This window comes from Hylobates moloch, unplaced genomic scaffold, assembly GCF_009828535.3.
Source record: "Hylobates moloch isolate HMO894 unplaced genomic scaffold, HMol_V3 SCAFFOLD_11, whole genome shotgun sequence".
Classification (NCBI taxonomy): Eukaryota; Metazoa; Chordata; class Mammalia; order Primates; family Hylobatidae; genus Hylobates; species Hylobates moloch.
Window position 1 is genome coordinate 15,665,141 of NW_026652286.1, and position 15,034 is coordinate 15,680,174.

The 15,034-nt window shown below is 41.7% G+C and overlaps 1 long non-coding RNA gene across 1 annotated transcript; it reads left to right on the forward strand.

The window, feature by feature from the left end:
- Positions 1-9,176: 9,176 nt before the first annotated feature.
- LOC131380694 (uncharacterized) lies at positions 9,177-14,516 on the forward strand. The gene is made up of 4 exons (XR_009208790.1): positions 9,177-9,406; positions 10,137-11,644; positions 13,513-13,839; positions 14,271-14,516. It is a non-coding gene; the product is annotated as an uncharacterized LOC131380694 (long non-coding RNA).
- Positions 14,517-15,034: the final 518 nt, after the last annotated feature.

The window sequence follows — 15,034 nt, forward strand, 5'->3', positions numbered from 1 at the left end:
ATAGACGTACATGAATGGGCGTGGCTGTGTTCCAATCAAGCTTTGCTTACACAAACAGGTGGCAGCATTATTTACAAAAGCAAGCCAGAGTTTGCCAACTCCAATATAGAAGAAGGAATCTAAAGATTTAAGAATAGGGCTGTTGGCGTGGATTTAGCCTCTGCTAACGATCCCTGTTTAAACTAGTTGGATTTTATTTTCCAGGGTAGACTCTATTTTCTTCAACTGAGCCCACACCCATACATCATTTCCCCACTTTCTGTGGCTTTTGCAAATGGTCAAAATAAGACATTTCCCTGCATACAATTAGGGACTGGGGATGGGATTTCGGATTTGGATTCTCTGACTTGGGTTATTTTCTAAATCGTGTTACTGATTGGATTCCCAGCAGACCACAACCCCCACGGAGGCTCCTCTTTGGATTCAGAACTTCATAGGCTAGTGGAGCCAGCAGAGGCGGAATCACCCCAAATGGGATTGCACCTGTGGGGAGGCCACGGTCCTCGAAATGCATCCTTCAAAGACCAGGCTGACAATATCATTTAACACAGCGATTTCCAGTCCCTGAGAAGAGATTTGAGTCAGAACGAGAGGGAAGTAAAAACCATTTAAAAAGAGAAGCTGGAGAAGTCTAGGTATCTCTCATAAGTCTAGAGTCTCCGGATTCAAGGGTTAGGCTCAGAAAATGAGAAAGTGGGTGGAGAAAAGGCCTGCTAGGGAGTGAAAGGCTGTCGGGGACTCTTATGTTTGTGTTTTACTTGAAGCCCCTGGTGGTGTGGGTGGTGTAGGGAAAAGGGGAAAAGAGGACACTTCTATGCTGGCTCAGTATAAATATATACCATTCTCTAAAGTTGGAAGGGAAGGGGCCTCCTCCATTACAAGGAACTCCCCGTCCTGTGTCGATGGAGAACACTGCTGGGTGACAATCGTGCTCATTTCCAGTGAGCTCTGATGTGGTCCTGGTAGGGATTCGTAGGCTTGTCAACTCAGCCCTCCAGGCAGCCTCCTGCAGTCAGTCTGGGCAGACCTTAATAATAATGATTATAGTTCATACTTATAGGGCATCTATTGTGTCTCAGGCCCTAGGCATTAGCTCCTCTGATTCTCACAACCCTATGAAGTACAGTCTTCTCTCTGTATCCATGGGGATTGGCTCCAGGACCCCTACAGATACCCAAATCCACAGATGCTCAAGTCCCTTATAGAAAGTGACGTATCACCTATGTGCATCTTCCTGTATACTTTAAATCATCTCTGTGTAAGTCTCATGAATTATAATACCTAATGCAACACAAATGCTACGTAAATAGATGTAATACTGTATTGGTTCTTACCATTTTCATAGTAGTATTGTTATTTTTTATTGTTTTTCTAGTGAATATTTTTGATCTGTGATTGGTGGCATCCACAGATGCAGAACCCACAGATACAGAGGAGTGACTGTAAATACGATTATTTTCCCCATTCTGCTCAAGATGAATTCCATTTTCCTGCGTCCCAGATCCAATCCACATGGCTTATTTTACACAAGAAGAAACTGGTCACATCACAGCAAATTGTAGAACCAATGAGATCCCAGATCTCTAAATAATCAGTCCATTTTCCCACACTGCTTCCTTGGTACAGGGTATGTTAGCATGCAGGCTAAGCTGCTAGAACAAAGAAACCCAAAAACACACTGGCTTAAATAAAAGAGAAATTTTATGTGTCTCTCACTAGGCAGTCCTAAAGTGAGCAGTTCAAGGTATCTCTGCTCCATCAGATAATTCAGGATCCAGTTTGTGCAGCCGTGCCAGATTCCAGGACTGGGGATGACCTAGGTCTGGCCAATCAGAGTCATGTTAATTGGTCCAGTGCCCCAAGCAGGATCAAAGAGAGTCAGCCTAGGATTTCTGCTGGAACCATGAGGAAAGAGGCACTCCTTCTTATATGGGAGTGGCTAAACAGATCAAACATGGGCCTTAGAAGGCTTTTGGCTATTTTTACCACTGCAAGAGAAGACCCCAAGAGTGATGAAAATAACAGGGAAAATTAGAGCCAACACAATGAGAGAAATAGATTCCAATGACAGTGTTTGAGACCCAGAATCTGTCTTATGCATGAAGCCAGTCTACCTCTGGACTTTCAAATTTTGTAAGCCGATAAGTGTTCATTTTTGACCAAAACTGTGATGGGTTTCTCTTATTTACAATGGAAAGAATCCTAATAAATATTGAGTTATTTCCTTAAGACCCACATTTCCTGCTCCCCCTCCAATTGCTATAGTGGGGCTCACAACACCAGCTCTGGGGGAAGAGGAGAGAAATTCCACTGAACTAAGAGGCCTGACATTTATTCTTGCCATCATCTCACTCCTTCCTCCCAAGCCTCTTCTTAGCACTGCTAACTACCTCCTTCTCCCAAACACCATCCACAGGCTGCTCTTATATGGCTTCTTTTTTATTTAATATTTATTTTAACTTGATTTTACCTGAATATGAGTATGTGTGCCTGTGAACGCATGTCCAAGCATGTGCAACAGTGGTTCTCAAACTTCAGTGTGCATCAGAATCACCTGGAGAACTTAACAAACACAGTTTCCTGGACCCCACCCCCAGATTTCATAATTCAGCATGTCTGGGTGGGGCCTAACAATTTGCACTTCTAACAAGCTCCCAGTGACGCTGATGCTGCTGTCCAGGGACTATACTTTGTGAACTACTTGTATATGGGATGGGGGTAAAGAGTAACACCTGCCATTTCTAGAATGTGTTTCAATTTGTAAAGACTTTCGATGCAATGTATTTTAATTGAACCTTCTGGTTATCATGTAAGATAGGTAAGACAACTGTTACTGATCTATCTATTTTACTCTGACCAGAAAACTCAGGCTCAGAGCAATTAAATGATTGACCAAGTACTCACAGCCAGGATTTGCGGAAGCTGAAACCAAAAATCAGAGCTTTTGACTGGAGTAATTTTTTGCATTCCAGTATGCTATCTGGTATGAAAATATAATTCAATATGAAGAAATGGAGGAAGGGGAGAGAAAAAGAAGAGAGGAGGGATCAACGGTAGATGGGATGGCTAAAGATAGAGAGTGAGAAGAGAGAGAGAGAAAGAGAGACAGAACCTGGAACCTAAAAGTGAAACCCTGGAAAACATGTGGCACACTGAAGACAATCATGGGCTTGGCATTGGTCAGCCCTGAATTTGGTCCCAGTTCTGCTACTTTTCCATCCTTGAAGCTTAAGAATTTTTTTTAATGTCTTTGATCTCCAATTATGAAATGGAGATGATGACACCTACCTTGAAAGATGATTGTAATTATTTAATGAAATAACACACTCAAGCTTTTAGCAAGAACCTGGCCCAGAGTTAGCTCTGCACAAGCTTTAGGCATTGGAATTTCATTTAATCCTTGCAACCCTTCTGCATGAGATGTTTTGTTAGTGAAGGGTAGACTGAGTCACTGTTACAAATGATGTTTCCAGACAGCTTGCAGAATAAAAAGTGTATGTCTCACGCACGTGACAATTCGAAGTGAATGTTCTAAGTTGATGGGCAACTCTTCTGTGCACAGTCATTCCAGACTCAGGCTGATGGCAGCTTTTTCAACACTTATCTTCCAAAATCTCTCTTGTCATTGCCATTAACCAGCAAACACAAAGGGGAAAGAGGAATTAAATGAGGCATAGCCTGGTTTTAAGGTGTCATCCCACAAGGGACACATATCTTGCCCCTCATATTCTAATGCAGAAGTCTAAGTGACATGGCCATATCTAGTTTCCAAAGAGCTGTTGGGAGAGAGTCCTTCTTGCACCTCTTGCATTCCTACATGTCTTGCTGAATATACCAGAACTTCAAGGACCTCACTGCTCTTTTTTTCGGGCCATTTCTTAGGGTTGTTTATACAGACAGTTACTTTAGGAAATGAAATTACATCTACTCATCCTTCCCTATGACACATACACCACCAGGGACAATGAATAGGCTTGCTTATTGCTTACTATAAAAGTGATGCATTCCCCAAGCTTGGTGCTCCTAAGTTGCAATACAGACACACTGCATGCATAACATCCATCTGGGGTCATCATATTATCCCCCATGAGACCCAGGGCAAGAAGAACCAATGCAAATATGCTGATGCTCCTGCTGCTTGATGTGTCATGAGTACTAAACTCCTTTGTCTCTGACCTAAGGGTCTTGTGTCTTCCATTAGCACCAGTGAAACAGTCAGAAGCTAACATATTAACTTTCAGTAAGGTAGAATCAAATCCCAGGCTTGGCAAGAAGTTGAGAAATATGGTCCTTACCTGGGTAGCAATATCTTAGCTACAATCTTAGAACTATAGAAGAAGGACAAAAGGGATTTTGGTGATTAGTTAACAGTCTCTTTCATAGATGTTCTTATCTCCATTAGGAAATGAAAACTCAAAGAGGCAAAGTGATATTGATATATGATTTAGCTCTGTGTCCCCGCCCAAATCTCGTCTTGAATTGTAATCTCCACATGCCATGAGAGGGACCTGGTGGGAGGTGATTGGATCATGGGGGCAGTTCCCCCTGTGCTGTTCTTGTGATAGAGAGTGAGTTCTCATGAGATCTGATGGTTTAAAAGTGTTCGGAAGTTCCCCACCTCATGCTCTCTCTCTCCTGCTGTCTTACAAGTGCCTGCTTCCCCTTCACCTTCCACCGTGATTGTAAGTTTCCTGAGGCCTCCCCAGCCATGTGGAACTGTGAGTCAATTAAACATCTTTCCTTGATAAATGACCCAGCCTCAGATAATATCTTTACAGCAGTGTGAGAATAGACTAATGCACAAAGCAATTTGTCCAAGGTCTGGCAAAAAGAAGAGCTGTGATTTGAACAAGTCTGTTCAATTTCTTCCACTAAAATGAGAAGACACACCACAGGAATGTATTATTGCAGCCATGCAAATGTGTACAGAAGCCCATTTACTGTGAAATTGGTGGCAACCCTAACCCCACCTTAATCCTTACCCTAACCCTTCCAAGGCTCTGGGAGTGGCCCTAGTAATGTGTTCACATAGAATTGGATGCCATGTTAAAGAGCTTGGACTTTAGCATATAGGCAGTAGGGAGCCATATGAAGTTCTTGAGCAGAGATATAATATTGTGACTGCAATGTGGGAGGTAAATTGGATGGAGAGAGACACTGGAGGCAAGGATACTAGGTAGGAGACAGTGGTCATGGTGCCTGGCCCAGAGTAGTGTCCGATGTGTGCTGAATGAATGGCTTTGGTGAAAAATGATAATGGCCTGAACCAGTAGAAGGGCAGGATGTATGGGGGTGAGTGGCCAGATCATAAATTCCTGCAACATCCCATGCTTGGGAATCATGCACGTTATATTCAAGATGGCAGCTGCTTCTAGGGGCAGGAAAGGAAATGTGACTGGGGAAGAAGTCAAAGGGGCTTCAACTCCGTTGATAATATTTTAAATATTAAGCTGGGTAATGTGTACTCAGGTAGTTCCTAAACTATACATATTCTTTTTCACTTTTAACTTATGATCATGAAAAATTCTTTATACCTTTTGTGAGTCTTAAATATTTCCTAATAAAATGCGTAAAACACATTCTAGGGGCAGAATAGAAAGAGTTGTATTTTGAAGTGGTATCTGTGTACAGCCCTTCCGAAAGATCTTTGCATTTCTACAGAAGACAATTCATTAACATAAAGAATATCTGAGGGAGGAAGATCTAGTTCCAGAAACCTGCAGATGGGAAAGATACTTTCAGGGGAAAGAGGAATCTTCAGGGCCTGCCTGCAGCCACATGCATGACTGGCCTTGACTGTCCTACCCAACTGAATACACGACTGGACCTGGGGGGCCCTTAGGAGGGTGAACCGTACCTACCCTCTTGCAGGGAATCTCCCTGGTGAGCCAGCCAGTGTTTGCTGAGCACCCCACACCCTCCACCACCGCAGGGAGCATGTCTGCAGAAGCCATTTTAGTGGTAACACCTCTTGCCCCCAAATGCTTGAGTTCCCTTTGTGAATTTTTCTTAATTTTTTTTAAAGCCAAGATGCGCATGCTAATCTTTCTCCTCTCTCAGCTTCACATGAAACCCTGGCACATAGCCTTGCATTATTCATGAAGGCTTACATTAATCAAATGCTTCAAAGTTTCATAAAGTTTCTATTTTGGAGCACACATTCTTTGTAGGGTGGGCACTTAGTGGACAATGGGATTGTATTTTGGAGCTCCTCCAGCATTCTTAATTCCCATCTGCTTTATTTGCCGCAGCTGTTTTATTTCTTCCCCAGAGGCCACATCTCAGAATTCTACAGTATGTAGAGTGTTTTCAAATAAATGTGAGCACCAGGAAATGCTTTCTAGGTTGAGTGGATGCAAAAGAGATTAAAATTGTTACACTTGGTTTGTCTTCTCTGACTCATGTCTCCCTGTGATGCCCACATGTATGATTGTGGCAGAGGCTGCTGCATGCTCCCCAGGGCATTTTCTCTTTTTTCCTTAAAAATTGGACGCCAACTTTTAGCTGAGCCACATAGAATAAGGACTACATTTCCCAGCCTTCCAGAATGCTCCCTTGCAGTGGCCATGTGACCAGCTTCTGGACAATGGGTGTAATGGAAGTGTTGCCCCATGATCTTGGGGCACACCCCCATTTCCTCTCTGCTTCCTGCTGGCTGGAATGTTCTACGATGGCTGGAGCTTGGACTATGAAGAGGAATCAATGGCTGAGCAAAGCAACAAGATAGAAATTGCTGAAATCCTTAACCATTGGAATGCCTTACCAGCCCTGACTTCCTAAAAGGGAGAAAACTATCATCTTTTATAAGACATTATTTTCTAGAAGAGGGTGAAGCTTAAGGAAGTAGAGGAGGGTTGCGATGCACTTACTAATTCATCCCTGAGGGTTTTGTAAGAAATACTTTAATTTGCAAATTAGAGAATATTTTACTGGTGTAATATTGAAGGTCATAATGGAAAGGACTGACCTCAAGTTGCCAGATCCTGAAAGCATAAACATCTTCCTGTATAACATTAGACCAACTTGCTCCATGTCTCTTTTGCCAATACCCACAGTACGAGCATTAATGCACCGAGTCTCCCAGGAGTATTCTCCATTGCACTAGAAGGAAAGAGGAGCTGACCCAGCTAAGCAAGAATAACTTGCCCTAACATCATTGAGTTGCAAATGATTATTGGATTATTGGTATATTTCTCATTATAAAAGCACAAGAATAAAAATCACCAATATAACTGAGTGTAATTGGATTGTTTGTAACACACACAAGATAAATGCTTGAGGGCATGGATGCCCCATTTTCCATGATGTGATTATTTCACATTGTATGCCTGTATTAAAGCATCTCATGTATGCCAGAAATATATACATCTACTATGTACCCATGAAAATTTAAAAATTAAAAATTAAAAACTTACCAGTGATCCCACTACCGAGTAATTATTCTGATCTATTTCTTCTTAGTCCTTTTCTTCCTTTTTTTTTGTTGTCCAACATTACACTAAGATTTTATTATTATTATTATTATTATTATACTTGAAGTTCTGGGATACACGTGCAGAACGTGCAGGTTTGTTACATAGGTATACATGTGCCATGGTGTTTTGCTGCACCCATCAACCCATCATCTACATTAGGTATTTCTCCTAATGCTATCCCTCCTCTAGCCCCCAACCCCCCCACAGGCCCCAGTGTGTAATGTTCCCCTCCCTGCGTCCATGTCAATGCAAATATAGATGTTTATCTTTTTATAAATGATATCATAGTATATGTATTATTTTTTTGTTGTTTGTTTTGTTTTGTTTCTTGTGTCAGGGTCTCACTCTGTCATCCAGGCTGGAGTACAGTGGCACCGTCACAGCTCACAGCATCTTAGAATTCTTCTGCTCAAAAAATCCTTCTGCCTCAGCCTCCTGAGTAACTGGGACTACAGGTGTGCGCCATAATGCCCAGCTAATTTTTAAAAAATTCATTATAGAGACTGTCTCACTACGTTGCCTAGGCTGGTCTTAAACTCCTGGCCTCCAGCAACCCTTCTGCCTTGGCCTCCCAAAGTGCTCAGATTACAGGCATGAGCCACTGTGCCCTATTTATTACATATTATTTATAATGAATTCTTCTATAATACATTTATTAATCATCTTTACTCCAGACCATCATATGGCTGTATTCTAATATATTGTCCAATCCCTTAGTCTTTTTTTCTTTTTTTGAGATGGAGTTTCACCCTGTCACCCAGGCTGGAGTGCAGTGTCGCCATCTCTGCTCACTGCAACCTCCACCTCCCAGCTTCAAGCAATTCTCATGCCTCAGCCTCTCGGGTAACTGGGACTATAGGCACCCTCCACCACGCCTGGCTAATTTTTGTATTTTTTTTTTTTAAGTAGAGAAAGGGTTTCACCATGTTGGCTAGGCTTGTCTCAAACACCTGCAATCCCTTAGCCTTATATACATATATTTTTTTCATTTCCTACCTTCTTTTTTTTGCCATTATAAATAACACCGGGATGAACATCCTTGTAGATAAGTATTTCCACACATCCTGATTTTTTTCTAGTGAATTTCTAGAACTGGAATTCAGGAAGATTCAATCACCATTGCTACTATTCCTTTTTTTAAGGCCCCTTTTGATGTCATTGATCTTTCACTGTCTCCTCTGGTTGGGCAACTCTCAGTCAGGTTCTCAGAACAATAGCCCTTTGTCTGGTTTATGTTAAACAATATGAGAACTTGAACATTTTCCGTTCTGAAATATTCATAGGTTTTTTTTGTTTTCATCTTCTACCATTGCAAGCAGTTAAAAACACAGCCTGGAGAAATGACATTTTTCTTTCAGAAAATGAGCTGGTAATTTATTCGAATGAGGCTGGGTAGTTGTTTTAAATTATTACCTGATGCATACCACTAATGAAATGAGGTCCGTTTACATCTTTAAATAACCTTTAATATTTGTACAAGTAAATGTCTCCATTTGACGATAATGGAAATTGTCAGAAGTTTTCATTTAGCTCACTCACAATGGCTGTCAGACAGCCGAATGATCTGACGCAGCGCGCTGCTAATCGTTTCAGCAGAAGACAGTGTTTCAAAGGTATGGGAAAGGAGGTGCAGACACTAATGAAGTTTTATTATCAGAACATAGAATTAGGATTGTGACAAGAGACAATGGTGCCAATGACACGTAGTTAGAATGTTACAGCTTGTGAAGTCTGTAGCTAAATCTCAGGAACAGAAATGTTGAGAAGGGTAGACTGATGACTACCCCTCAGTGGAAACAGACCAGATCTCCGCTTATCTGGCTGGAAGGAAAGCAAAAAAAACAAAGCAAAACAAACCAAAAAGTCCTAAGAAACAAAAGGCAGATTCAAGCCAATCTGTGATTTGTAAAATAAGCAAGGTGCAGGCTTGTGTAAGTATCCTTGACATATCCAAATGATGAAATTGGCATGCTTCGGTATGTTTGTTCTCAAAAACAAGGCGGTAAAAGCTGAATCCAATGGATCACAATTATACCAAGGACTCCAGGTTTGAAATACTGACATCGGTGATTAGAAATTATTTTGAGGGAGAGAGAGAAGGGAGGTAAAAAGAAGGAAGTAGAAAAAGGAAGGTGAGGAGGGTCCATCGTCATCCAAAGTGGAGCCCACAATAACAATCTCGGTGAGATGCCCCTTCAGAATAGCCCTTGCCATTTATCCTCCATTTATTTATTAATATATGATAGATACTTATTGTCTACTAAGTACCAGGCACTGCTCCACTAAACACCAGGATACAGTGGTGAATAAGACACATAAGGCCCCTATTTTCACAATTTATATTCTTTTAGGGGTTAGAGACAAAATAAACAAATAAGAAAATATAACATATAGCACTATGGGCTATGCAAAGAATTATAACAAAGTGAAGTGATATGGTGCTGGGGAGGCTGTTTTATAAAGTATGTAGTGTGTAGTGGTCTTAAAGCAAGTCTTCAGGTACTTCGATAGTCTTCCATTAGTAGGTAGAGTCTATGTCCCTTCCTCTTGCACCTGAGGGGCCTCTGTACCTACCTGGAAGAATAGGACACAAAGGAAGTGGCTGTCAGTTTGAAAAGGCCATGCGGCTTCTGCTGATTTTTCTTGGGACATTCACTCTAGGTGCCTTCAGCTGAATGTAAGAAGTCCAGCTATCATGAGGCCACCATGTGGACACACAACTCAGAGGAATGAGAGAGAGACCTGAGCAGCTAGCAGTGCCAGCACCTAGATGTTTGAATCTTCCCAGCCCAGATATATGATGGAAAAAACTTCAAGATGCCCATTGGACAACAACCACATGAAAGACACGGAGTGAGAACTCCTAAGCTGAGATCCCACTCTTTCAGACTCCAGAGCCAAATAAATAATCATTAATGTTTTAAGCCACTGTTTTGGTGTGGCAACAATAAAGGCCTGGAACAGGGTGTTACAGGAAGGTTTCTTTGAGGGTATGATGCTTATGTTGAAGACCTCAGTATCATGAAGGAGCCAGGGGAGAAAGAACATTCTGGGCAAAGGAAACGGTGGGAAGATCCTAAGTCAGAAATGGGTTTATCAAGTTCAAGGACGGAAAGCAGGCCAGTGAAGTTGAAATGCAACCCAATAAGAGTGGTAGGAGATGAGTGCAGGCATGTAGTAGAACTTCAGTTTGCAGGGAAGGGTGTGCACTCACCCAAGTAATACCCTACAGTAATGCTGAGCATGGCCATGTGCACCTTCCAAGTTTAACATTGGAACCCTGGTAGAGCTTGAATTCATTTTCTCTCCTGTCCCAGTGTCATATAAAAAGTGCTAACAAAACTTTCCCAAACCTCATCTAATAACACTGAAGTCCAAGAGAAAGAGAGGGGTGGGTGTTCAGGCACTGCAGTTCTCCCCAGATAGCAGAGGATTTAACACCTTCTTGTTTAAATTAAAAAAAAAAATCTCCTTGGGCACAAATAATTAAAAACAATATTAATACTATATGGATATGTTTCAAGGACTGCAAGCATGCGTAAGAATGCCTTTGAACTGTCAGATCACCTGGTCTTAAATAGTCATTTTGCAGTTTCTACCTTCTTTAAACTGGTAGACCATTTTGTGGCTAATATGGAAATCTAAGAAATGCAAATATTAATACTACCAGAAAGTGAAGGGAAGCAGTCTGAATTTGCATTTTGTGGCAGTTACAAATGTCCTTTAACTTGTAAACAAAGGTCTCTCTGATTGAGGAGTGCCAGTGAATGACACCTAGAAGGGCTGCTCCCAGTACAAGCAGGCAGAGGTTGCTTTCCACAAACTGGACAGAGAAGGAATGGAAGAGAGCAAGATTATTTGATACGTTATTTAAGCATCCAGAAAAGGCCAGTACACAAGAATGAAGAGTTAGAGTCCTGTTACACTTTGCAAACAAATAGAAGAGGGCATAGCATGTCCCTGGAATCTCCAAGCCCTTTGCAGATGCTAACTGCCAACTCTTCATCCCAACACTGAGTGGCAAGGCTCTTTGGATGTAAGTGGCCTAAACTCAAACGAAATTGGCTTAAGCAAAAAAGGGGGCCTCATGAATTCACAGACTCAAACTGCAGAATGTGTAGAGTGGAACTGAGCTTGGAGAAGCTGGGATCCAGGAGCTCCGTCACCAGGTGAATGCTTTCCCGTTTCCTTTCTGCATCTCCTTGCATGTTGTCTTCATTTCCCTAGACCAAATCCTCCAAGAGATAGGCTTACATAGTTACAGCTTCCTACCAAAGATGCAAAAGAGCTCTCTCTCCTCAGCTTATATTTGGAAAAATCCCTAAGGATATACCCTGTTGGGCCTTGGGTCATTTCGCCACCTTCTTTGGTCAGCCATTGTGACCAGACAGTCGGGGGTTGTGACTGGCACAAAAGGAGCAAGATCTGTTTCTAGAAGAGGTGAGACAGGGGCAATGTTGGGCAGATAAAAATGATATTATCTTCTTCCCAAAGGGAAGAATTAGGTGAAGTGTAAAAGCAGAGCTCACAGATCTGAATGGTACCTCTTTACCCTGCATGTAACACTGCCTAAGGCGTAAGATTTAGGGCTGGTGAGACAGAAAAGGCAAGGTTTCCATAGTTCAGTTCTTTCAGGGTGTGGATTTCTCCTTGTAAATAACTTACACTTTGAGAACACAGATCTCATGGAATCATTGGCTTCTCAGATGGAAGAGACTGTTTAGTCCAACGTCATTATTTTATACACGTGAAAAAATTCAAGACCTTCATACACAATAATTCACAGGCTTGGCACAGTGGCTCACACCGGTAATCCCAGCACTTTGGAGGGCCGAGGCAGAAGGATTGCAGGAGTTTGAGGTCAACCTGGGCGATATGGAGAAACCCTGTCTCTACAAAAAAAATACAAAAATTAGCCGAGCTTGGTGGCTTGCACCTGTGGTCCCAACTACTTGGGAGGCTGAGTTGGGAGAATCACCTGAGCTTGGGAAGTCAAGGCTACAGTGAGCCATGATTGTGCCACTGCACTCCAGCCTAGGTGATAAGAGTGAGACCCTGTCTCAAAAAAGAAAAAAAAAAAACTCACAGATTTGTAAGGAGGCCAAAAGGCCAGAAATGGGAGCAGCTGTCAGGCTGAGTTGGCTCTGCTGAGAGACTCACTATGACACTGGCTGGAGGTCATGCTATGTAGTTCTCCCCTTTGGTAGTCCTATGGGAGCCTTAAGTGTATATTACTTTTTCAAGATATTTGTTTAGAGTTGGATTTCTGTTCAGACACATCACAATGTTAGCAGTGACCAGAAGCAACCTGATTATATTATCTGTGATCTTCTCACTGTCCACCCCCACCACCTCCTACCCACACCCACCCCCACACCACACAGACACAGACACACCTGTACACTCCTGATCTCCTACATGCCTCATCTTTCAGTGTGTCAGAGCAGGTAAAGGTGAGTGGGGGGAACAGAGATGCCAGCATGGAAGCAAGATTTAAATTGGGAAAGATAGGGAACTACAGGATAGACAAGGAAAGGAGAAAGATGAAGAAGAAGAGCGAGCCTCTTTAAGCTGTGAGTTCTAGACAGAGTCTTTTGGGATCCTTAGAGTGAGGGAAGGAAAGACCTTTGAGGGCCCTCCTGTACATGTGAGAGGTAGAAAGAAAGAGGAGGAGTTATGGAAAAAATCGTTTCCAGACGTTTTGTTCTGTTTTTGTTTATTTTTTATTTATTTTATTTTATTTTTATTTTATTTTATTTTATTTTATTATTTTATTATTTTTTGAGACAGGGTCTCGCTCTGTCTCCCAGGTTGGAGTGCAGAGGCAGAATCATAGCTCACTACAGCCTTAAACTCCTGGCTTCAAGAGATCCTCCTGCCTCTGCCTCTCAAAGTGCTGGGATTACAGGCATGAGCCACTACGTCCAGCCTTATTATGTGTTTTTAATGTACCTTCTCACCTTCACTCTTAAGATACTGCAGACAATATTTACATTGGTTTTACTTTTTTAAATGTTGAATTTGTGTTTCTTTGCAGATACTGGGCCACATGGTGACTTGGATTTTTAAGGGTTACACACATGAAACAACTACAATCCAGAGGAATTCGTGACTATCCTCAGAGGCCACAGCCATTGATGCCTCTTTCACTCTGCCCATTATGTCCCACTGAACAACTTGGGTGTCATAGCCAGCCATTTTGCTCTGTGAGGAAGTAATTTTGCAGTTGAATTGGACCTGGTTGCATTTTCTGGTCTCTACTTTCTCCAAATATCCCAGTACTTAGTTTTTGCTCTGGTTGGAAAAAAAAAAACTTCACTAATGGATTAAACAGCCATTTGGAAAAGACAAGTAATTAGTCCAAGTGAGTGAGTGTGTGTGTGTGTGTGTGTGTGTGTGTGTGTGTGTGTGTAAGAAGCTGTGTATGAGTCTAAGGAGGTAATAGTCTTGCCAATACCTAGGCTATCTCTTGAGAATAGTTCAATTATTTACTGACCTTTATACTTAAATTTCTAGTTTGGCCTCTGGCTTGCCCCTGCTATTCCTTATTTTAAATTGGTATCAAATCCAGCAGAAAAATATGAAGTGCAGTCCCCAGGATGCAGCGTAGTGGTCAAAAAGAAGGCTTTGAAGAGAGCCAGACCTCGATTCAAGTCCAGGTGCTGTTACCGTTTAGTTGTGCTACCTTGGAGGAAAGTTGCTCAACTTCTCTGAGCCTCAGTTTAGTCTTCTGTGAGAGGGGACTAACATCATTCCCATTTATTTTTTAAAGGATTTTTTCTTAACTTTTTTGAGGTAATTTTGGAAAGGATCATTCAAATTAACGTACGTGAAGCACCTAACATAACAGACCATTGGTAAATGGTAGCAAAGAAGATTATGATCATTAGGAACTCCTGAGAGAGGGCATGTGCCACACGAAGGGATTGGACCAGATCAACATTTCAGTGTCTTCTGAGGATTATAATTTCTGGAAGTTGCTCCCAGATGGGGGAAAACTTTCATCCTATGGTCAAATAAATATTGCTTAGAAACTCTCAATTTGCCTTTTGGAAATTTATTGTATACATTAGCATATTAATAGCTCTGAGAAATCCTGAAGAAAAGAGTCTGTTTAAGTTGGTTTAACCCAATGATAACCAAATATATCTGAGCAAAGAACCACCTTTTTTAAAAAAAAGAAGAGATGTTCTTTTGTTAGTAACATTCCATGAAATCAGTGTTCCTGGGAATACACTTTGAAAAACATTGGACTAAGCACTCTTTAACGTTCCTTCTGAAAGCTCTTGGTAGGTGGAGGGATTCTGGGTACCTGTCTTACTCAGCACCCATAAAGCCTTATTTTATGAGCTTCCTAGAGTGTAAAAAGGCCAGGGGATAAACAGAGCTGCTGCTGGAACCTCTAAAATCCACTTATTAAAAGATACTGAATTGCTGGTGGGATATAAAATGGTGCAATCGCTCTGGAAAATAGTCTGGAAGTTCCTCAAAAGAATAATATAAGAGTTACCATATGCTGTGAACTAAATATTTGTGTCTGCTCTCCAAAATTCATCTGA